Here is a 25,372-nt window from a genome sequence, read left to right as displayed (position 1 = left end):
TTTTCTTTCTGTCAATATTTTTTTTATACATATATAATTTTTTAAGTGATATTTGGAAAATATTATTACCATTTAGATTATTACTAAAAAGTATTTTAATGTTTATTTTAAAGTTTAATTTAATCTTTTGACGGTGGATTTTCAGCAGCCATTACTCCAGTCTTCAGTGTCAAGATCCTTCAGAAATAATACTAATATGCATTTTTGCTGTTCAGTAAACTTTTATTATTAGTTTTTTTTTTTACGTTGTTGCAGTGATGCATCTTTTTTTACATATAAAACTTTTTTAACTGCCAATGCTGTCACTTTTTATCACTTTCCTTGTTAAACAAAAGCATTCATTTCTTCAAAAAGCAACTCTTGCTGCAACAAAAACCCTTACTGAACTTAAACTATTGAACAGTAGCATACATATCACAAGCATTTTGTGTTTATGTTTGTGCCATACAGTAATTGGTATTGATGTATCATCTATTTTATTCACATTTGACAGTGGATCGTTTTGATATTGAAAATTGGTAACTGAACTTTTAATAGCAGACAGCATCCAGTGTCAGCCCGGATTTGGCTCACATGGACTTCACACTTGCCAGATGTGGGCCGGATCTGGGCCAAAACTATGTTGCTGTCTGGGGGATTTTGAGGATTTTTGCAACAGTAGCAAAACCATCTTTTCCAACCCATAAATACCTCATTTCTCTTTACATTTTACTGTATTCTCCATCACCTCCACAGCAAGGCAAATGACACAAGCTGAAGCCCAGTGTCCCATTCACCAAATCTGCTTTGTGTCCGTTCCCATGACACAAGTGCAGGAAGTTAATGGACCTTTCATGTGCAAAGCTCTCCGGCAGCCGGAAGGCAAAGAGCGCAGGGAGAGACAAGGGCCATGGTAATTGACGCCTAGCCTGGGAGAACAATCAAGGCCAAAGCAGCAAAGCAGCACATCCTCTAATTATTGAGAAGTCTAGCATTGAGGTACTATGATAATCAGTCTCCCAGAGACCTGCGCCTCTGCGTGGTTAGAGCCGATTTATCGTGTTTCTCTCCCCGCTTCCATTTTTATTAAAGATGATATTTCATATTGAGAGGGGAAAAGGGATCTCCAGACAAAAGTTAAAATGCAAAGTTTCGAGTCTGTAAGAGACGACTCGGATTATTTCTTGGCTTATCCGCTGAGTACATGCAAAAAAGTGGATGAATGTGGAGCAAAACATCAAAGAGCTAGAAATAAGAAAAAAGGGGGCTGAAAATATGCTGTTAAATATTTAGTGCGAATGCCAACAGGTGGTCAAGAGTGCAACACGGAGAAATGGTTTAATTATGATGAATTATGAATGACCCTTGTACTTATGTAATTATGCTGTTCGTTGCCTAATTGAAAAAGAAAGTGGATCCATATCGAACAAAAAAAAGGTTAAATTAATGTGTGCATGTGTAATTAAATAACAATTAGGTTAACTTAAAAATAGACTCTTAATCAAAGATAAAGGTTTTTTATTTTATTTTATTTTTAACAGTTCTCAATCCATTTCTGATGCTTATGAACTAGCTTGTTTTATTTTGGAAGGATTCCATGGAAATTTCAAAAAGACTCCCAACATCTTAACTCTCTTCATTATTGCTAGAAAATAATCAGTTTAAAGTATTCAAAATATTCCTACATTGTTTTATCTGACCTATTAGATGGCTAAGGAGTTTGACTTTCTTTCTTATTTTTTAATTTTTAAAAAAAATTTTCCAGTGAGTGAGCCAATTTTTTTTATAAACCGTAAAAATTATTTTGGCTGTTTCTACATGCTTGGGTCACTTTCCAGTGGAGATGGAGCAGTTGAAAGTGTCACAGAAACAATCATTTCCTCTGAGACGCTGTATGCGCCTGTAATGGGCTGTGCTTAGTGCAAAAAAAATGTAATAAAAAATTGGGAAGTGGCTGGAAAAAAAAACCTTTAGAACTGTCTTAGATCCCTGGATATAAAAACCTCTGAGATAAGTAATAATTGATAAACGTTGGGGACGAGGGTTGCCAGCTGCTTAAAACCCCCAAGATACACTCTTAAATATACTGGAATATGATTATGCCCTTCTTTTATCCCTATTCATCAATGTAGTTTAACCCATCTTCCTCAAATTTCTTCTCTTTGGCTCCCACTGATGCCAGCGAAAAGAGAGGGCGGGAAAATGACCGTTTCAGTCAGAACAAGGCTTACAAAGGGTGTGTAACAATTAATCAAGTTTAAAATAAAAAATAAATTTTATTTATTTAAAATTATATATATATGTAACATTGGTTTACTTTACTCTCCATTTCTTTTTGCTCTTCTTATTCTTCTTTACTTTCATTTGTCATGTTAACCATGTTATCGAAATTGATGCTTTTCGATGTTTTGCTGCTTACAGTTTTCTGCTCCAAACAACATGATTTTTATTATTATTATTATTATTACATTTAAGCAAGCATGGCTCTTGTGCAGTTTTAATTAGCAGAGAATTTAATTAAACATTAATTGATTACATTTTGACAAGTTAATATGATAGAAACCCATAATAGAAAGAAAGAAAGAAAGAAAGAAAGAAAGAAAGACCTGTAACTGTTAAGTCTAGACAAAATAATACCATGACGTAATATCTTCAATTATTTATTTTTGCTTGTTTTATATGCTGATATAAACACATACATGTAAATATGAACAAACTTATTTTTGACCCTCTCATAACAAGATCCATAGACTATTCTGACCCTCAACAACTCTTTTGTATATGTTTTGAAATTGCTAATACAGTCAAATCCAGAATCAAACAACAGAAAGGCAGAAAGAAACTCTCTGCCATCACTTGAAATATTTGTCTTAATTTGAGTGATATTTGAACCAAATTGTCTGCTGGCTAAATGTAAATGATATCTATCTATGTGCTTTCAAAATGCATAAGAGCTGTTTTTGTAGCCATCCTTGAGTGTTGCTGAATTCTCATTAAAATACACTCACCTGCACATGCAACATATGCAGCACAAATTATGCATGAACTGACACTGTGCAGCATTTTCACTCAGCAATCAAAGATGTTTCATGTACATGAGGAACCACAAAGAACATCATTAGGGGTTTGCAATTAACTTTCCTTTGTGGCTGTGGGTTGCATGTCATGCAAATGTGTAACTTACTGTAAAACAATGACACTCACTGAAAAACACTGTTATCTTCAGTGGCATCTTCACATTATTTAAACTCAGACATCAAATCACGTAAGTGTTATGGAGAGGTGCAAACAAAAAATATACGATTTTAACTGGTAATTTATGGAATTACCCTATGAAATATTTTACGGAAAAACAATATTCTATGTCACTCTCTTGTCTAAATAGTCATTTATCCGAGAAACTGAATTCCATATTTAAAATACATTAAAGTCCTCAGACCATGTTTAATGAATACATTTAAATAAGAGCTTATTAAAGTATGCCGGCTGAAATGTGAGGTTAAAACATGTAGAAGATTTCTTCCACTGAGGGTCATTTGCAGAGTCTTTCATACCCCTATTATTTTATTCATTGACTCTTACATGAAATATCTTTTACATCACATTTGCCTCTCCTAGTGGCCATCTTAGAAGACAGCGAAAAGGCCGATTCTCTGTGTTAATAATGTCTGCAGACCAGATTATAATTAGGCTTCACCACATTAGTCTTAAGGAACAACGGATAATAGATTTAAGTTATAGTAGATGACTTTTTATGAAATAAAAAATGTACCTTTATTATTAATAACACTAATTAATTCTATATTAATTGTGTATTATTTATTTTATGGAAATTATATTTGCATATATTATAATTATTGTTATTATTATTAGTTGTTTAGTTAGTTAGTCACACTTTCTGAAAGCAAGAGCACAACATATTTTTTAGTGGCACAGAACCATTTGTTCTTATGGCATGTATTTTTTCCCATGCTCTATCATACACAATTTATTATTTATTGCAATCTTGTGTAATACAAATGGTCTTAGGATAAAGACAAATCAAGAATTTCCATGCTACCAAGGCGGAAATAGATTCCTAAACAACTTTTGTCTGCTGAGGAAATTGGCACAAGGGTTGAGGGGGGTTTTCGGCAGACATCGACCAGGATCTGTGTCACTAGAGGAAATGACAAAGCTGCACTTGAGACAAGCACAATTTCACATTAATGAATAATTGAGACACAGAAATATCTGACAGGGCTGGGAGCTTCTATCCCTTGTTTGCTTTTTCTAATTATTCTGATAGAGGCACCTTGAATTGTCGGGCTTCACTCATAGGTGTACTTAGATTGTGCCTTCGGCTGGAAATTGTTCTTAGAATAAAAAGGTGATGTTAAATAACTGTTGTGTTGCAAAGCCTTGATTGTCAAAAAAAAAAAGTGTTGCATTTGTGTCATTGGGACTGAGAGGAAACTTTTTCAGTATTACGTTCCATTTGTGAACATTAGTTAATTACATTATTTGGCAATAACTGACAATGATCATTTTTTGTTGATCTTGGTACATGTTCATTTTAATATTTACTAATAAATTATTCAAATATGTAAATCAAAAGTTGTGTCAGTTTAATTGTTTTATGGACCTGAGCTAACCTAAACTAACCTGAATTAGCAGTTTAAACTAATGTCAACAAAGATGAATAAATACTGAAGAAAAACTAAATAAATAATAAATATTGCTCATTGTTATTGTTAGTTAATGCATAAATTAAAGTTAACTAATGGGACTTTATTGTGAAGGGCTACCTTTTTATTTGGTGAAGTAGTATTGTCTTTGGATGATCGGTTGGATCAATAATGGCTTCAAAACTGGACAGTAAGAGAAAGAAAGGAAAGTGAGAAACAGTGTCAAACTAAAAGGACAAGAAAGTTAGAGAGAGAAACCGAGAATATCTTGCTGCAGTTAATGTGAAGGTGGCTCTTTTTTTCTGGGGAAAGGCAAACGGGAATTGGTGGCTTCCATCATCGCTTGTGGGGATGAGGAGGTACAGGAAAGGAAACTTCAGAGTATCTTGAGTCCATTATGTTGAATTCCAAACCTCATCTCCAGTCTAAGGAGAAAAAGTGAGAAACAGAAAGTTTCATTTTTAATGACAGCTCATGAATTATTCCATTTATTGTATACACTGTGTTTTCTGAGGTAGCACGTCCAAGAAAGGTGAAGATGAAGCATGTAGAGAAGAATCTGTCCTATAGTTGGGTGATAAGATGCCAATGACACCAGTTGAGCGAAACAGGAACGTTCCCAAAACAGAGCCTTGCCCCCGTTTGGGAGACGTTCTGTTTCCTCTCTCGCTCTCTCGGAAAGCTTCTTTTGTTCCAGTTGGTGAGAGGGGGGAAAACCCACACATATCAGGTCAGGGAGCTGATCTAAAGCTAGTCCCCATATCCCTTGTAAACAATGGTAATGCATACTCAATGAGAATCTGTGTGATTCAATAATACACGACCTAGTGTTTTTCTACATCATCAGAAAAAAAAAGAGTAAACAAATGTTACCAAAACTACAACTGTCAGTAACAACTAGGATGAAATATTCAAAATAAATACAATTGAAATGATTAATACATTCAAAATGTAATGTAACAATTAATCATTCTACAAATCTGATGAAAGTATTTAAATGATGAAATAAAAATGAGAAGAATTAGAAGAAATTAAATGATTAACACTTCTGTGAGATTACAATTTCATCATCATTGTTCATGTTGGTCTTGTGTTAGAACATACTGGATTCCATGTTGTAACATTTTTTATTTTCACTTTAGTGACACATTCAACCCAGTGATGGTAGTAAATACCACTGTTTAAGAAATAGAATATGAAGTGACTGATTAATGTTGCCAAGGATTTTGGAGTATGTGTGTGTGTGTGTGTGTGTGTTTGTGTGTGTGTGATGTTTATGAGTAGGTTCTCTTAAGCATACAGTAAGTTCTTTAAATAGGTTAATTAATTGATGTTTCATGTCCCCCATGATTTAATTAATACATTTATACTAGTTAGATATCAATCTTTAATACCATTTGTTCATCTTCTGGGTGACATGTACATGTTACTGGGCTGACATGGTTATACCAAATCTATCTCTAAATTATTAAATCTAAATTATTTCATTCTTTAGGCACACATAAAATGATCACAAAGTCACAATTCTTCAAGTATTTGCTGTACTATTACATTGCCAGATGAATATATTAATCTGAAAACAAAAAATATGCAACACAGCATTTTTAGTTTAGTATTAAATAATATTATTTGTAATACCTTACAAATACAGAGGATGGTCCTTATACATTTTACAGAAATAATTACCATTGTGTCAGAAATAGCAAATTCAACAAGACATGTTGATTCAATTCAGAGACACAAATTTGGAAATATTTCTGGAGTGCCTAAAGGTGGTCAAAATCAGTTTATTACATTCAGTTGTTGGGCGCGAGGATTAAAATGGTCTAATGCTGCATATTAAGCTGAGCAAAATCCAGTCCTGCATTCTCACAGCCATATTATACTGTCTGTCTCCACTGCTCCCTCATGACACAGACATGCTCATGTTCTTCAGTCCGGCCAATAGGTGTCCCTGTAAACCATACAAATACTAGCAGCCAATCTCAGTCTTACTAATACTCACTGCCAGCCCTGATTCCATTCATACTGGTGTTGATAGTCACCTCTGCTGACAAAGAAGACTGTTAGTTACAGGTACTACAGATAACACTGCTGTCATTTGTCACCATAATTACATACGTATTTTAAATAAGTCAATATCTTACCTTCTACCATTATTATTATTATTATTATTATTATTATTATTATTATTATTATTATTATTATTATTATTATTATTATTATTATTATTATTATTATGATATTAACTAAACTGAAGAAGAAGAAGATTAATTGTATTATTCAGTTTAATTTGGATATTTAATTAGCCACAATCTATTTTATTTATTTATTTATTTATTTATTTATTTATTTATTTATTTATTTATTTATTTATTTATTTATTTTGTATTAGTATTGATTTACATCATTTATTAGTATTAGTAGTAGTAGTAGTGGTATTCAGTTTTATTAGGTATTATTTAATTAGGCACATATATTATTATTATTATTATTATTAATAGTAACAACAACAACACTAATAATGATAATACAAATCTTATTATTCAGTTCAGTTTAATTAGCTGCAATCTAAAAATTTTATTAAATAATTTTGGTATTAATTTAAAGCAATTACTATTATTAATATTGTTGTTGTTGTTGTTTTAATTAGTTGATAAAAATAATAATACATATTGTGCCTCATTAAATAATTAAATAATTGCTAATTAAACTGAATAATAATAATAATAATAATAATAATAATAATAATAATAATAATAATAATAATAATAATAATAATAAACAGTCTGCTCTTGTATGTGCTCATAACATCCTGCTCAAATAATTCAATGTGTTTTCCTGGCCATCTCTTTCCTCTCTCCCTCTCTCTCTCTCTCCCTCTCTCTGTCTCTCTCCCTCTCTCTCTCTCTCTCTCTCTCTCAGTGGCAGCAGTAAAAAGGGGGGTCAGAACAGCGTTCCCAGGATAAAAGAGCTGGGCTAAGGGCTCCTCTCAATCACTGGGCCCTCCAGGTGGTGAGCTTCACGGGGCGATGAGAGACCTGTCGGGGGTGTGGGGATGTGAGCTCCATTTAGACGTGTCTATCTCAAGAGGAGAACGCTGTTGACTCTCCCCTATCTCCTTTGCCTTTGGAGACAAAAGGCATGCAAATATTTGGTGTGCTGCTAAGCCCCACAGAAGCATATTCAAAATGTCAGGGTGGTTATTTTCTGGCAAGGTGGCTCATCTCTGAACAGCTGGACTCAGTGGGATGGGCCACTGCCTGTTGAGCAGCTCCCAGATGATGAGGGGGTCCTAACTTTACTGGTAATGGCTCTCGGAGGGAACAGCTTGTTTCTGGAACAGGTGCAGACAAGTCCATTTGTATCATTCGAATGCGATTTCCAATGCAGCCTTGTCAATTTCCTGTATATTTCTAAAAGTAATGTTTATTTGTGATAAATGAATGCATTTAATGAACTGAACAAAAATTCTGAATATGATAAAACAGATCATAACGTGTTGAAAATTTGGAGTACCTTTTCCAAATTGTGATATAGTTTGTGTCTATCCATTTTTTTTTCTTCTCTTTCTGTCTTGCTTTCTCTCTCTGATTCCCTCTCTGAGCTGTGATCAGGAGTGAGCTTTCTCATCGCCCCTGGGGAGGCTGCAGGGCTTCGGTCAGCCATATGGTGCGAGTCCCCTGCCCCGCCCTCAATCACAGCCCTGAGGAGCGGCCTGATGAGGCTGGATCAGACCCACCACTTCCTGGTGGAGAGGACAGCCCTGACTCAACACAGCACACAGACAGCCAGGTTAGGAAGAGAGAGACAAGGGTGACAAGGTGTGCTCAACCAAAGGAACAGGGATAAAGGGAACAGATCAAATAAAACACAGTTTGTGTATGTTAGAGTCTTGGAAGGAAAAACAGTCACAGTGTAAAAACATTTTCAGCTGGTTTTATAGATGCATTGTAAGAATTTTAATTGCTAATAATTATTTTTATGATTTAACTATATATATTTATTTATTTATTTATTTATTGAATATATTTTTGCTTGCTTATTTATTTATTTATTACTATTGAGACAATAGCTGCCTGTGAGTGAATGACTTAATAGCACGTGCACACATACACACAGTGATTGAGTTATAAAATTAAAAAACTCATGAATAAATAAAAATTGTACAATCGTTAATTAAATTTAATAAAAAAGTAAATCAATTTTCACACTGAAAATTCACATTGTACACTTTAAGGTATACAATTACATAAAAAAAACATAAACAATAAAATGTGTTTAAAATAATACAATGTGTATAAAATTACTTTGTTTTAGCTGTCCCTCATAAAAAGTAATAATTATTATTATTATTATTGTTATTAATGCTACTACCACTGCTACTACTGATAATTTTAAACATGTTTTTACTTTTGTTTGGGGTCTTGATGATAGATAGATAGATAGATAGATAGATAGATAGATAGATAGATAGATAGATAGATAGATAGATAGATAGATAGATAGATAGATAGATAGATAGATATTTGTATAAGTGTACCCTAAAGTAATACATATATTAATTTATGAACTGTATCTTTGCATGGATATTTTATGGGGCTGCTCAGTTGGTTCATTATCTGATTTTTTTCCCAGCTCTTCCTTGCACTGATTGCATGATCAATCTGCGGGTCAAGTATTCGTGTCAGGCACGCTGTGAAGATGCTGTAGTCATTTAACTATAATTAGTGATTTTAAATCATGTACATTAATTATAGCGTTTAAATGAAATTACCAAGCAGTTGAACAGAAATACCTCAACGAGTCCCCTGTCGTACGGAGGGAGGAGGTGACTACAAGAAAGAGAAGTAAAAGAAAGACAGGCTAATTGTAATTCACTGAGACGATGACAGTGGAGAGAATGTATTCCCTGCGGAGAATGATTGGAGAAATAAAAGTTTTCTCTATAGCCCCCCACCCCTGCCTTCTCACTCTCTGAGTTGCCAAACACCAGCTTGTCATTTCTGTTTTGTTTGGCTTCCTTGAGATGCCTGAAAGACTTGATACACACATTAAAAGATGCTGACATGTTTGCGTCTGATCCTCTTTTGGTCTCCATCTCTAATCGGGGGCGGCTTCTCTGTCTCCGTCTCCAACGCACGTGCTCATAGAGACTGCCACAGGTGCCACAAAAAGACTTCCCTCAGATCAGCCCCATTGTGAAACATTTGACAAAAGATGGATAGTTTTCCCCTTTCAGGATAGGAAAAGCAGTGTTCGCTGGGCACCCATAGATGTGACTTGACTCACAAGTATGTGGCTACTTGACCTAATTAATGCTCTGTGTTTACATCGCTCATTACCACTATGACAGATATTCCGCTCATCTTTGAAAGGGGCCCTTTCATGATGAATTACAGACTTGGATGTATGACACTTTCCAGCTACAGAGGTGTCCCGTACTGGGGACCAAAGCCCATATGAATATCCTGAAGAGGTGTCTTGAAGATATAAGCTATTCAAATGAGACACTAACAGAAGGGGACTGTGTTATTGCCGGGCGCCTTATGATAATGTTCTCATTTGAATATAAAAGAATCTTTGTCATTTTCTCCCCGTAGATCAAAAATGTGCGGCGTGAATAGGTGTTCCCCTCGCTAAACAGAGAAGACAATGGGAGAGTTAACCATCTGCTGCTCTTTTGTTTGTTATGCCGATGGAATTTTCATACAGACACTCAAAGAGAGTTAAAACGAGGGGATTGTAATAATGGCATCCACCTATTACATGATCGTGTGGGTTTTCTTACAGTAAATGGGCTGCTTTTTTGAAGCCACATGAGAGATTCTTGTGTGAGTGTGTATAAACTAATGTGCTTGAGAATTTATGGTCAGGACGATGGACAGATCCGTTGCGGTTCTGTTAATATCTTAATGTACATTACTCCACACAGTCGATCTACGATTCAGTTCAAACGAAAAAGGTTGAGAATTAATGTATTGCACTTAGGCTACTAACACAACCCTATGGAAACAATATACCTCATAAGAAATGTTTCATTTTGTTTGTCCATTGTCTCCAAGGCTGGAATAAAAATATTAAAAATCTTGAAATATTGTATAGAACTGAAACATCCACAGTTGTTAATAGTGAAAAGTATTTCCTCATCTAAAATGTTATCTATGTTTTTGGCAACACTTTAGTATAGGGACCAATTCTCACTATCAACTAGTTTTATTAGCATGCATATTAGCATGCCTTTTAATAACATATTGGCTATTTATTGATACTTAAAAATCACATATTCTGCACAACCCTATTCTACATCCCTAATCCTACTCAATACCTAAACTTAACAACATCCTTACTAACTGTTAATAAGCACCACATTAGGAGTTAATTGTTAATAGTTGATGGTTTGTTATTAGCGAGAATAGGACCCTTAAAATAAAGTTCTGACAATGTTTTCTGTACCTTTTCTATTTTTGTAGATGGGTTAAATAAGGTCATGTTAGCTCATATTAAAATAAATAATGTAAATTCATAAAAAAGCCAATTAATAAATGAAAAAATAAATTCAAATATATTAAATTAAAATATGTATATATTTCTTCTACCTTGGTAACATTTTATATTAAGGTTCCATAAGTTAATTTTGGTTAATGATTTAGCTAACAATAAGCAATACATCTGTTACAGTATGTATTCATTATTTGTTAGGGTTAGTTAATATAAATTGTTAATAACTTTTCTTTGATAGTTCAGGTTAACTCATGAGCAAAAAAAATTGACAGATTTCAATAATGTAAATGGTAAAATAATAATCTCAATGTAATAAATACTTGAGAAGTATTTTCCACCCTGGACCACAAAACCAGTTTCAAGTCGCTGGAGTATATTTGCAGCAATAGCCAAAAATACATTGTATGTGTCAAAATTATTGTTTTTTCTTTTATGCCAGAAATCATTAGGATATTAACTAAAGATTATGTACCACTGTACTACTGTAAATATATCAAAACTTTTTTTTTTATTAAGTAATATTCAGTGCTAAGAACTTAATTTGGACAACTTCAAAGGCAATCTTCTCGATATTTAGATTTTTTTTTTTTCAAATAGTTGTATCTAGACCAAATATTATTATATTATTTATTCAGCTTCCAGGTCATATATAAATCTCAATTTTGAAAAATGTACCCTTATGAATGATTTTTTGGTCCAGGGTCACATTTGTTATTGTTAGTCCATGTTAAATAATCTAGTTAAAATATATTTCAACTTAAAATCTAAAAAGGCTGGTTAAAAGATGAGATACCTTAGTATATCTGAGCTGTTGTATAGTGTCTGTACTTCTGTAAGTGCAGATCTATAGCGTGAGCTGAACTGCAGGGGCTGGTGTGTCTTTGAGAGCGTCCACTGCCTCAGGCTCGTCCTCCAGCCACAGCTTCATGTCTGTTTCTGGTGGCTACACACAGAACAGGCACCTTACATCTGACAGAGGCCAGTGCCTTGATAATTATCTGGGAGATATAATGTAAATCAGCAACACCAGAGAAAACAAAACTGTCTTCAGTGTGAGTGTTTAGCATGTAGCTGGGTCCTATAAACAACTAGTGGGAAAACAAGAAATGTCAGAGGTAAAGTTCAGCCAAAAGTGAATAGATATACATCTATACATGAATATATAAAAGTCTTCAAATAGATATTTTCCATACAAGGACAATTCATAGTGACCACTACCTGTTTGTACCTGTTAAAAGTACAAACATATGACGATTGGGTATATCAGGAAAACACAAGGAGAGGGTAGATCCAATAGCAAGGTATGATTTAATAACAAAAAGGGTTGTACAAAATAAACAGTCCAGGGAGACGAACAAAACAAAACAAAAGAGGGAACCGGATGAAACGGAATGGGAAACTCGGAGAAACGAGAAGGCAAGGGTAAGTCTCGGGAGACGAGAACATAGCACACAAAGGGTAAGGACTCCATACAAACAACAGGTAAAGACAGGTATTTACAGGGACACTAATGACAATAGATTGCCTGCACCTGTGCGATTAATTGGAGTGCAATTACTGTGAAGACAGGGCCAGACTAGAGGAATTAAAGTGCCTATGGTGAAGTGCCTAAGGAGAAGTGAGCTCACTAGGAAACACCCAGGAAAACAGAGACTAACAGCATGACATTACCCCTTCCCCTACGGAGCAGCTGCCAGATGCTCCACCTGAAACCCAGGAAAACCCAACAGATAAAGAGGTAGGAGGGAGGTGGAGCGGCGGCAGACTAGAGGGAGGGACGGAGGGTCAGAAAACAGAGACAGAAGAACCAGATAGAATGGGAAGGCAAAGACAGGACAACCAGTAAAAATGGAAAGAAACTGGAACCTGACTCGACTCTGGAGAGTTCACTGGAACCTGACTCGACTCTGGAGAGTTCACTGGAACCTGACTCGACTCTGGAGAGTTCACTGGAACCTGGCTCGACTCTGGAGAGTTCACTGGAACCTGACTCGACCCTGGAGAGTTCACTGGAACCTGACTCAAATCTGGAAGGTCAACAGAATCTAGCCCTGACTCTGGAGGGTCAACGGTAACTAACCCTGACTCTGGAAGGTCGACGGTGACTAACCCTGACTCTGGAGGGTCCATGAACACCTGACTCGACTCTGGAGGGTCAACCGGAAACTGACTCAACTCTGGAAAGTCAACGGGCACATGACTTGACTCGGGAAGGTCAACAGGAATCTGACTTGATTTAGGAGGATCAACTGGAACATGACTCGACTCTGGATGGTCAGCAGGAACTAGCCCTGACTCTGGAGGGTCAACGGTAACTAACCCTGACTCTGGAAGGTTGACGGTGACTAACCCTGACTCTGGAGGGTCCATGAACACCTAACTCGACTCTGGAGGGTAAACAGGAAACTGACTCAACTCTGGAAAGTCAACGGGCACCTGATTCGATTCGGGAAGGTCAACAGGAATCTGACTTGATTCAGGAGGATCAACTGGAACATGACTCGACTCTGGATGGTCAACAGGAACTAGCCCTGACTCTGGAAGGTCGACGGTGACTAACCCTGACTCTGGAGGGTCCATGAACACCTGACTCGACTCAGGAGGGTCAACTGGGAACTGACTCAACTCTTGAAACTCAACGGGCACCTGACTTGGCTCGAGAAGGTCAACAGGAATCTGACTTGATTCTGGACAGTCCACTGGAATTTTACCCGACTCTGGAAGGTCGACAGGAACTACCCCTGACTCTGGAGGGTCAACAGTAACTAACCCTGACTCTGGAAGGTCGACGGTGACTAACCCTGACTCTGGAGGGTCCATGAACACCTGACTCAACTCAGGAGGGTCAACCGGAAACTGACTCAACTTTGGAAAGTCGACGGGCACCCGACTCAACCCGAGAAGGTCAACAGGAATCTGACTTGATTCTGGACAGTCCACTGGATTTGCCTTCCTCTGCAGTGGCTCCGGGCTGGCGGCCATCTTGTGCAGTGGTGCTGGCTCCGCAGACGTGACGTGACCAGTCTTGTGAATCACTAGGTTTCTTGACAGCCTGGCGAAATAATCCAAAAATGTCACCGCTGCCATCTTGGGCGTAGGCGCTGAGCTGGCAGCCATATTGCACTGTGGCACTGGACTGGTGGCACCCTTGTGCTGCGGCGCTCTGCTAGCGTCTGTCTTTCCTCCTGGCGCAGAGTTGGCAGCCATATTATGCTGTGGCGCTGGGCTGGCAGCCATCTTGGGCGTAGGCGCTGAGCTTGCGGCCATCCTGCACGGTGGCACTGGACTGGTGGGCACTTTGTGCTTAGGCGCTGTGCTGGCGTCCATCTTGCCCCTTGGCGCTGGGTTGGCAGCCATCTTGTGTTGTGGCTCTGGATTGGCGGCCATCTTGTGTATTGAAAGTGAAGTGAAAGTGAAGTGACATTCAGCCAAGTATGGTGACCCATACTCAGAATTTGTGCTCTGCATTTAACCCATCCGAAATGCACACACACAGAGCAGTGAACACAAACACACACACTGTGAGCACACACCCGGAGCAGTGGGCAGCCATTTATGCTGCGGCGCCCGGGGAGCAGTTAGGGGTTCGATGCCTTGCTCAAGGGCACCTAAATCATGGTATTAAAGGTGGAGAGAGAGCTGTTCATGCACTACCCCCACCCACAATTCCGTCCGGCCAGAGACTAAAACTCACAACCCTTCGATTGGGAGTCCAACCCTCTAACCATTAGGCCACGACTTCCCTTCCCTTGGCGCTGAGCCAATACACAAAACATACCATAAAAACACTATAGCATTCAAAAGTGACATTTTTTATGCATTAAATGGATCAAAAGTGACTGTAAAGACTTTTTATACCCCCCCCCCAAAAAAAAAAAGTTGAATAAATGCTGTTCTTTTTAACTTTCTGTTCATCAGTGAATGCTGAAAAATGTATTACAATTTCTGCAGCACAACTTAATATTGTTCATAATAACACATGTTGCTTGAGCAGCAAATCAGCACATTAAAATGGTTTCTGAAGGATTGTGTGACACTGAAGACTGAGTAATGGCTGCTGAAAATTCAGCTTTGCATATTATGCAGCTGAGTCATATGGGTTACTTGGTACCTTTATAGAGCTTTTTTATTTTTTTTACCTTGACAATCTGCGGCCAATATGAACAAAGTCAAGTTTTTTCATTTTATTTCACAGAAGAAATAACAGCATGCAGGCATGGAAGAATTATAATTTTTGGATGAAGTAGTACATTAGTAGCCATACTCTCACTCCACAAGTGACGGTAGAATTGACGACTATTGTAGAGCTAGCGTGACACTTTTACAGCAAACGCAGTTAATTCTAGCCGAAATATCTGGAGGTTCACCATGAGTGCAAACATTCTACTGGCAGTGAGATATTACAAAAGTCTTTTGGGTCCAACAAACCCACCTCATTAATATTTCCAATTATTATTCCTTTTCTGTTCTCTTTCTACCAGCAGATCTGCCGAGCAAAAGATGGAAAATAATTAGCTGCTCCTGATCTTGCAGAGGTACGGAGAGTGCCTGGGTCAGACCAGGCATCCTGCGTATTCTGACATGCTAAATTACCTGAACAATACCTGAAGCAATCTCTGGACCTAATTAACTTCCCACTGAGACCAAATGTACACATCATTTAAAAAGATAGATTTGAGGGGACAAAGCATGATGCCTGGGCCTGCATTGGGGAAAAAGCATGCGTCCCGGACTTAAAACCAATCCCTCCCCACCCACACGTACCACACCGTGTCCTTTCCCATATGCAAACGCGATAGGCAATATCCTGTTGGCCCTATTTGTTGTATTAGAGTAGGGGGACTCTCCATCAAGTAATCAATGTGCTGTTCCAATGAGTTCATTTTAATGCACTCAATCATGGCTTTAATGTTTATGGCTTACGGGGGTAGCGAGCATCAGGAATGCAGGAATGTTATATGGCTTCGGTTTCTGCCCATTTCATCAAATATTTATGCGCTCAAAAAACGGGCATCAAAATAGGGGTGGAGGAGAAATACATTTGCTATGTTTCACTCTCCCTCTTTGTCTTTCTCACTCACCTCCCGTGTCTGGCTCCCTTGTTTACATTTGAACTCCTTGTGTAATGCTGGCACTCCTCTCTACTTTTATTCATCTTTTAAAAAGGTTTAAAGTGATAGAGTGAGACGTTCTTCACAGCAACACAGACAGCTTGTCAATGCCAGCATCGTCATGTTATGAAAGGCCTTTGTCTTACCAGCAGGCCAGCAGTAAATGATGCAAAAATGCTGAAATTCAGCTATAATGCTCACCCTATTTTGGTGTAAGTCTTACTATCAGCTCAGCTGCTGTTAGCATCTCTTTTGCTGGTAAATATAAGTAGCTTGTTCTCTTCCTGTGCCTGATCACACTCTTCAGTTTAACTGCAGCACCCCAAGAAATATTAATTTTGCAGATAGTCTATTTAAGGCCTTTTGTGATGCGTGTGTATATACTTAAAAGTGCCTTTAGGTTTTTTTTTTTTTTTTTTTTTTTTTTTTCAGCTTCATATCATAATACAGCAGTCCTTTTTTTAGTTAGATAGATGTGTTTTATAAATTATATGTATACACTACACTGTTCAAAACTTTGGGGTTGGTAAGATGTTTTAATGACCAACAAAGATGCATTTAAAAATGCAGTAAAAAAACTGTAGTATTGTGAAATGTGTTAAGATAATGTGTTTTTCTATTTGAATATATATTTTGAAATACATTTTATACATTTAATTCATTCCTATGATTGCAAGCTGAATTTTCGTGTAATACACTGTAATATACTGTAAGAAATCACTCAGAAATTGCAACAACAACATAAAATTTTTAAGAAATGCCATGTAACATTGAATTAAATGTGAAATGTAAAGTATAATACTGAAATAGTTTTTCTTGTAAAATATACTGTTATAAACTTTATTCAGAATCTTTTTTCTATTTTTATGTATTATTTATTTATTTATTTATTTTTTACAATGTAATCTGATGATTTGCTGTTCAAGTGATGTTTATTATATTATTGTCATTGTTGAATACAGGTGTGATGGTTTTAATTTTAATTTGTTTAAAATTAGTTACAAATGCTGCATCCTTGATATATTTAATGCATCCCTGCTAAGTACAATTAATAACAACAACAACAATACTGCAAATACTACTTCTACTACTACTAATAATATTGACCCCAAACCTTGAAATGGTAGTTTATTTGATTTTGATTTGGCTTGTTTGCTTGAATTTGTGTAATAGGTCTCTTGAAGCGTCTCGGAGACGTTGCCACAGTTCTTCTGGATTTAGTCTGTCTCAGTCTGTTCTGTTTCTTCATGTTATTCCAGACAAGACTCCTTGTGCAAACAAAAATCTCACTAGATTATTACAATTAATGGCAAAATGAATGTTTGGAAATGTAAACTGATATTTACTACTGACACACTACAGCAAAAGATAGAAATACCATGTTTAGCTGGTGAAAATACTAGAGGGCTGATCATTTTTGGCCACCACTGTATATATCCCTAAGATATAAGTTATGAATAAAGTCATTGTCCTTAGCAACTCGTGAACATTTCTTATCAGCATGTAAATTAGTATTCCATAGCAATCTCCTTCACGAAGCCCCCAAATACCTGCACTACACTGCAGCGCTCCATGCCGGTGGATACTTTCACCTGCAGCCCAGGGAGAGTTGAGTGATCAGTAACAAGCAGTTGTTTGAGCTAAAAGCTGTGATGTGCTGCTCTGAACAGGAGCCTGGAGTATGTTTCTGACATTCAAAGCTGAGCTGGAGAGGTTTGGGGTTGCAGAGAGAGTGTGAAATGTGCGCGTGGAGTGTCGGACTGAGCAGCGGCGAGCAATCACATCCTGCTGAGTGCTATCCCTGAGATCAGAGATCACAGCTCCCGACCACACATGCTCCTGAGACTCTGGCCTCCTGTAATATTTACCTTCTACACGAGCCAGCTTGGTGGAGAACTGTCACTCAGCAGCCCTGGAAAACTGCTTTTAATAGAACCATCAACCCAAATTCCAACACATGGGGATTTGGCAGTCCGACTTGTACTACAGATTTACAGACAAGGGATGTTCCACAAGCCTGAGAACGTGTAAACAGTTGGTGGATTCTAAAAGTTTAACATATGAATATATTATGCTCATTTGATATTCGTGATAAGGAGTGCAGTTTGGAGTTTTGAGAAACTTATATGCTGTAAGTAAAATATCACAATATTATTTCCCTTGAAAAAAAAACTTATGGAAAAGTTCCTTTGTTTAGACTAGTATCTACCATTTGACACACTGTATCTATTTATATATGTGTTAATTAAACTTCTCTCTTGTAAGTAATTCTGAAATTATCATTAACATTATGAATATTATTAATTCAGTGAATTTTAATTAAATTGACCACACCACTCAGGAAGTCAAATTGGAATAACAGGAAGAGCAATGCACTGAATTGCCATTCCAAACATTTAACACATTGCAATGCATTCTGGGAAATGTTATTAACCTATAACTGCTATTGGAAAGTCAGTAATAATTTATTATTTTTAATACTTTTTTTCAGCAAGAATGCATTAAATTGAGAGTCAAGACATTTTAAATGTAAAACAATCATTAAAAATAATGCTTACATGCTCATTAATGTAATATTCAATTCAATTCAAGTTTATTTGTATAGTGCTTTTTACAATACAAATCATTACAAAGCAACTTTACGGAAAATTACATTTCTACAATATTTAGTAGTAGCTTATAAGTGGTGACTGTCAGTTTATGTGCATTTGACAGGATTCTTCAGAAAAATTAAACAAGACGTAGTCAACCAGACAATGAACAATATTAACTGCAATTATTGTATGATGCAATCACACTTGCAATCAAATGTAAACCCAAAGCATCATATGACTGAAGAAAATCTCTTTTTGTCTGTCTATAAGCCTTCAAACTCTCTTTTCTTTCTTTATTTATTTTTTTTCAAACAAGGCTCTGTCTAGCCAGCATTCATGTAATACATTGCTTTTGTAGTTAAACATTGCGCTTACGTGATTTCCTTAAATTTTAATTCTGCATCCTATTTGCAACCTCAGGAACTGGAGTTATAAGCAATCCTTATTTCAGTTCTGAAATGGTGCACAACTATATTACGCAGAGGCCTGGAGTCAAATAGAAATGTTTCGAACCATTCGACATTATACCAGCATTGAGTTCAGGAACTTCATATTTTTTGCATTAGGCGCACACATCTACGTCAAATTAAAACATATTGGTTTTGCATTGTAGCTTAACATTACAGGAAAATTTCAACCAATATTTTATTCAAAAGTCCTCACACCTTCCCCAGAGCTATTTGACTGCACGTCATGTCCCATGCTAACATTTGTAAATCCTTTACTAAAGCACTGAACTTGCTTCCAGGCCACTGGAACAGCAGACATCACTTGCTGACACAAGCTCTCATTTCTTTGTAGCATGAGTTATATCAGATGGCAGCGAGGCACATTTTGGGCTTGCATACATATAAGACGAGCTGATTTAGGGTTTTTGGGGACCGCCCGAGGCAGGTTATCCTGTGAGCCTACTGACTGCAGAGGGATTGCCTGGCAGAATGAAAGGCAGGCAATAAAAGTGTGTGTGGGGTGGGGGGGGGTGGAGTGCATCTCGAGTGCATTGAACAGGGGGGCCTCCCTCAGGCAATGGCCCAACTGGCCTCTGGTTAAATCCTCCACTGAAAGTGTAATAATCCAACCAGAAGCAGGCAGCAAGAGAAGACAGAGCCTTTAATGCACAACAACAGTAGCTTCTCTAATTGCCCCTTTTGTCTTTTAAGCACAGGATTTCTGAGGGTCTATCGTGTTTGGAAACACACATCAATGGGGCTTGGTTCTTCAAATGAGTTGGAGATCACAATAAAGCTAGAGATTGATTGAACGTGCGCCCTCACCGTCCAGTAGCCCGCTGGGAGAATTTATGTCATAGATATAATTTAAATCCTTTCTTATCTTATATAAAGATTTTTGTAAACGAAAACAAAAATCAGTTTGACACAAGGGCACTTAAACTAGTTTAATTATATTCTTATGTTGTTAGGTTTATACACAGACAGATTAATAATATAAGATATGATAAGATTTTCATATTTATATGAACTATCCCTTTAATAATTATTTAGTAATCCTTTAAAGTAAATTAAATTTGTCAAATTAATTCCAAAAGATTTAATCTGCCTCTGAATAAATATGTTCCTTTCATTTAAACTTTTACAGATATAGCTGATTTCACTCATTAAATGTACAGGAATAGCAAACAAAGCTGCACAAACTCTCAATGACCTGATTTTGCATGATAATAGATAGCTGGAGAAGCCAAGCAGCCTCTCGTTTTTCCTGCCAAATCAATGCTAATTATGACAGGAGAGGTCAAACTAATTAGCTCTGCTTTTGAACTTGAATGTGGCGGCTTTATTTGAGAGTAAAAAGAAAAAAGAAAAAAACGAAATTAGTGTTATTTCATTATGCCCAATTTTAATCAGTTTAGAAATGTATTTTGCATTGAACAAGCACTGCTAATGAAATAATTGCGCTGCTACATCTCGGAAAGTGTTAAGTGTCATACTCTGTAAAATCAGCCATGAACAAACGCCATTTGGTTAACAGTGAATCATAAGTGTTTTTGTTTAGATAGGTTAAGTAAAGCATGTCATTACAGAGCACTAAGAGCTCTAAGTGGTAGTTTAAGGGTCCATAAATTCAATTAGACACTATTCAATCCTGTCCTCTAATGTGTTATTCACTGATCCATGTGATGGGAAGGAGCCTGGGGTTTGCCGACTTTTTAAAGAAATATAGCCTGGGATTTCCATATATATTGTCAGTTCAGTGACACCTTTCTCAAGCGTAAGGGCCACAGATGCTTACAGAACTGCAATCACAGTACACTTCTCCCACAGGACATCCACTAGTCATTAGAAATAGCTGAGAAGGGGGCATCCCATGAACAGACCCACACTCGTACTCCCCATAACAGCCTCCCCTTGGCCTCTAGTCGCTAATGCTCCAGTTTAGCGGCAGCCATCAAGAATGCCGTGAAGGTCCTGACACACGTTATGGGCTCCTTGGGATCCCAGAGGATGGAGGGTGGGGGTTGCTGGGGGGCCAGACTGAGTCCCCCAACCTCTCGCACCCCTCCAAAGTTCTCCTTTATCCCTTTGTGGCATGGGCCAGTCTCCTCAGGGCTAACCTCCTCCTCCTCCGAAATAGAGAGAATTGGGTGGGTGTCTGAAAGAACAGCTGCCATGAAAGAGTGCCATTTCCTCCTGCTGTCACCAGACCCCCCCAGATCAGACATGCAGACACTATCCGCTGCCCCGCTCCGCCAATTAATATGCAGATGAACTTGTTTTTCTTAGTTGTGAGCTCCAGTGACAAAGCGGGAAAACATATGCTTAAAATATTTATGATCTCATCTAGTAATTAAGAGCTATCAGGGCACTCAGTGAGTCAAACAGAGGCAGAGTGGGCTGAAACAGGCACTCGCTCCCTTTAAACACACATATACACACACACACACACACACACACACACACTGACACACCCATATTGTTGGGGAATTTAAAGGAATATTCCAGGTTAAATTTAGTGTCATACTGTTGATTGTCACAGAAAATAATTTAGACTTGACATATTGTAAACAAAAAAAGTGCTGACAGAGGACTTTCATTTTGAGGCAACGCTCAAAATCTGATTTTATTTACAAAATGTAAGAGTCATGTTATTTTCTTTTATAATCAACCGCATGCTGTCAATAGAGCTTTACTTATATTTAACTAGAAAAACTACTTAACACAATCAAAAGCAGATGCGTTCTGAAATAATAAAAAAAACGTGTCCCAAGTTATATTAGGTGGCCTTAACTACTATGTACTTACATTAAAAAGTAAGTACATTGTGCTTATTGTGTTCATATTGTGTTGCAAAACACTTTTGCTGCTATTGAGGTGCGATACAGGTAAGGTTTAGTGTTCCTGTGGCTCAAGTGGTAGAGCATTGCATTAGCAGCGCAAGGTTGTGGGTTCGATTCCCATGGAGTACATGTTAGGTAAAAGATGTTAGCCTGAATGCACTGTAATTCACTTTGAATAAAAGTGTCTGCTAAATACAGAAATGTATTTATTTTATTTAAGATTTAAGGTTAGGGGCATATTTGGTTGCATGGGTAGGTGTAAGAGATGGGTCAACAGTGTAATTATAAATGTACTAATTACATAAATTAATTACAGATGTAATTACATACAGACATTTTTAAAACATAAGTGCAATGTGTATTGAAATATGTGAATTCATATACATTGTGGAGAGTTTCATGTTGTATTCAAGCATTTTAATATTCCTTAAATATATAAAACATATAAAAAAATGTCAATTTACATAAATATGTAATGAAAGATCATGACTTTAACTAAATTGAAAACTAGTCAAAAAAAATAAATTTTGAGTTGTTCTCTGAAATAAGCACCCTACAGTATTTCATATCAACCACATAAACGTAACTTAATGTACTGTAAAAAAAAAAAAAAAAAAAAAAAAAAAACGATGACTTGCAATTGTTACTGATAAGACCTTTTTCTATTTAGATTTATTTAGCTGTATTTATAGGTTGATTCTGCAATATTAAGTAATATCTTTGACTTGAATAAAACCAGTTAACCTATTTTTTTCAGTGTAACAAACAACAATCTGCTGTAAACTATTGTACCATGCAGAGCATTGCTTTCGTCACATGCAGTCAGGCGGCTCTGGATGCATTAATCCCACATTCAGCCCGACTGTCATACAATGCATTCTACATTCAACATCCATCCTCCAGATACAAGCTGAAAGGACTAAGCTGGCCTGCTGCACTCTCCGTAGCTCACTTACCGCTCGCTTCCGAGTGTCCTGTGCCTCCTTCCTTTTGTCACTTTTAAAGGAACACCCTCTTTACAGCATAGTAAAGGGACCCTCGTGGTTTTCACATCCTAGACCCTATGCCTCGTCCTGTTCAGTGACCGACGGAAGTCCCTTACACAGCTCTCTCTTCAGAGCAGGTTGTCTCACAGGCGTTCAGTGCTGCACTGGCTGCGTTTTGTCAATAATCATTTATTTGTTGCTGCAACGGCAGAAGCCATTACATCTGACCTCCCTGTTTCATCAATTATGGATAGATTATTGGATGTGAACATCTGCACAAGCAGCAGTGCTCGCTGTTTGGACTCACCTCATGGCTGGGATTAGATCAAGTATTAAACTGTTGTTTATCGTCAGGCCAAAAAACTCGACTGGGAAGAGCCATGGGGGAATTCCTCTTAAAGAAAATACAACACCCATCAGCAGGCACCTTAAATTGTTTAGCAGTGCCACCGAGGTCCCCCCGTAAGCTGCTGGTCATGTATTATTCACAGGTATTACTGGTTGTGATAAAGCTCATGATCAGGGCTTTTGGCAGACATGTGGCGGTTGGTTATTGTTTTGTTGCATTGGAAAATGCATGAGCGGGGTACGGTTGATGCTGCTGCCATCCCTTCATATGATTCTAGGAGGAACAGATTGAGGCGTAGGACTTCGCCAGCAGCGACCAGCTACTTGGAACTTCAATCCCGGACTTCAGTCCAGCAGTGGCTCCCAAAAAAGAACTGGGCCCTGCTCCCTGAGCTTAAAATAAATCAGAGGACATTCGCTGCTTTTGACAGGGGACTGTAGCGCTTTAGGTTGCAAATAGTGGCCTACATTAATTAATTAAGTAACTAGGGGCATTAAGTGGGTAAAGACTGACATAAACTAACAGATGCTAAATTGTGTCAGTTCCAGCTATTTTATTTCAAAGTTAATAAATCTGAACTACTCAAAAAATTACCTGTGATTATGCAATACTATTTAAAAGTTCAGAGTTGGTGAGTTTTTTTAATTGTTTTGAAAAGATTTTCTTCCGTGCTGCATTAACTTGATTAAAAATATGGTATTATTGTGAAATATGAATACAAATTAAAATAACTGTTTTCTATTTGAATAAATAAATCTATTTATTATAAAATGAATTGTATTTGTATAATGCAAAGCTGAATTTTCAGCATCATTACTCCAGGCTTCAGTGTCACATGATCCTTCAGGAATCATTCAAATTTGCTGCTTAAGAAACATTTAGAATTATCAGTGTTCAACTGATTCAGTTAAAAATGTAATATTTGTATGGATCCAACTTTTTTTTTATTTTTATTTTTTTATAATTCTTCAACTTCAGAAGAACAGCATTTTTTTATATAATAATAAAATTTTTACTAAAAAAAGTATTGGAATACTTGAATTATTAGTAGTTGTAATGTGTAATGCAATTTTCTTAAAGGGGGGGGTGAAATGCTATTTCATGCATACTGAGTTTTTTACACTGTTAAAGAGTTGGATTCCCATGCTAAACATGGACAAAGTTTCAAAAATTAAGTTGTATGTTTGAAGGTTGAAGGTTGAAGGTTTGTCACAAGTTTCGGAAAGTTTTTTTTCGAGTATGGCTTTGTGTGACGTTAGATGGAGCGGAATTTCCTTATATGGGTCCTAAGGGCACTTCTCCCAGAAGAGCACGTGCTCCCATAGAGCAGAGACATTCACTGATCAGAGCGAGAGCGTCGCGAAATGTCACAAAAGAAGTGTGTTTTTGGTTGCCAGGGCAAGACAACCCTGCACAGTTTATCCCCCCAAAAAACAGCATTAAGGGACCAGTGAATGGAGTTTATTTTTACAGAGCATCGACGGAGTTGTGCAAGTGTTTTTGTTTGTTCCCTGCATTTCGAAGATGCTTGTTTTACAAACAAGGCCCAGTTTGACGCCGGATTTGCACATCGTTTATTTCTTACGGATAATGCAGTCCCAATGAAAAAGTGTCACGATCGTGTGTTGGAACCACAGGCAGTGAGTAAAACTGCTTCAAATATCTCTGTGTTGTTAACTTAGCTATCAGCGCGTAAGCACATCAAGTAAACAACATGCGATGTTGTCATCAAACTGCACTTTCCACATGTACAGCTTAAAAAATAAAAATAAAAAGACGACATAAAGTGGAACTTTGTCATTTTCCAAAACCGCTAAGCAAATATATACAGTATCAATACATACTACATAGAGACGTCCTGCTGTATTCGTTGCTGCTGCTGCTCTCGTT

Source organism: Carassius gibelio, chromosome B1 (assembly GCF_023724105.1).
Source record: "Carassius gibelio isolate Cgi1373 ecotype wild population from Czech Republic chromosome B1, carGib1.2-hapl.c, whole genome shotgun sequence".
NCBI lineage: Eukaryota > Metazoa > Chordata > Actinopteri > Cypriniformes > Cyprinidae > Carassius > Carassius gibelio.
This window is presented reverse-complemented; position numbering follows the sequence as displayed.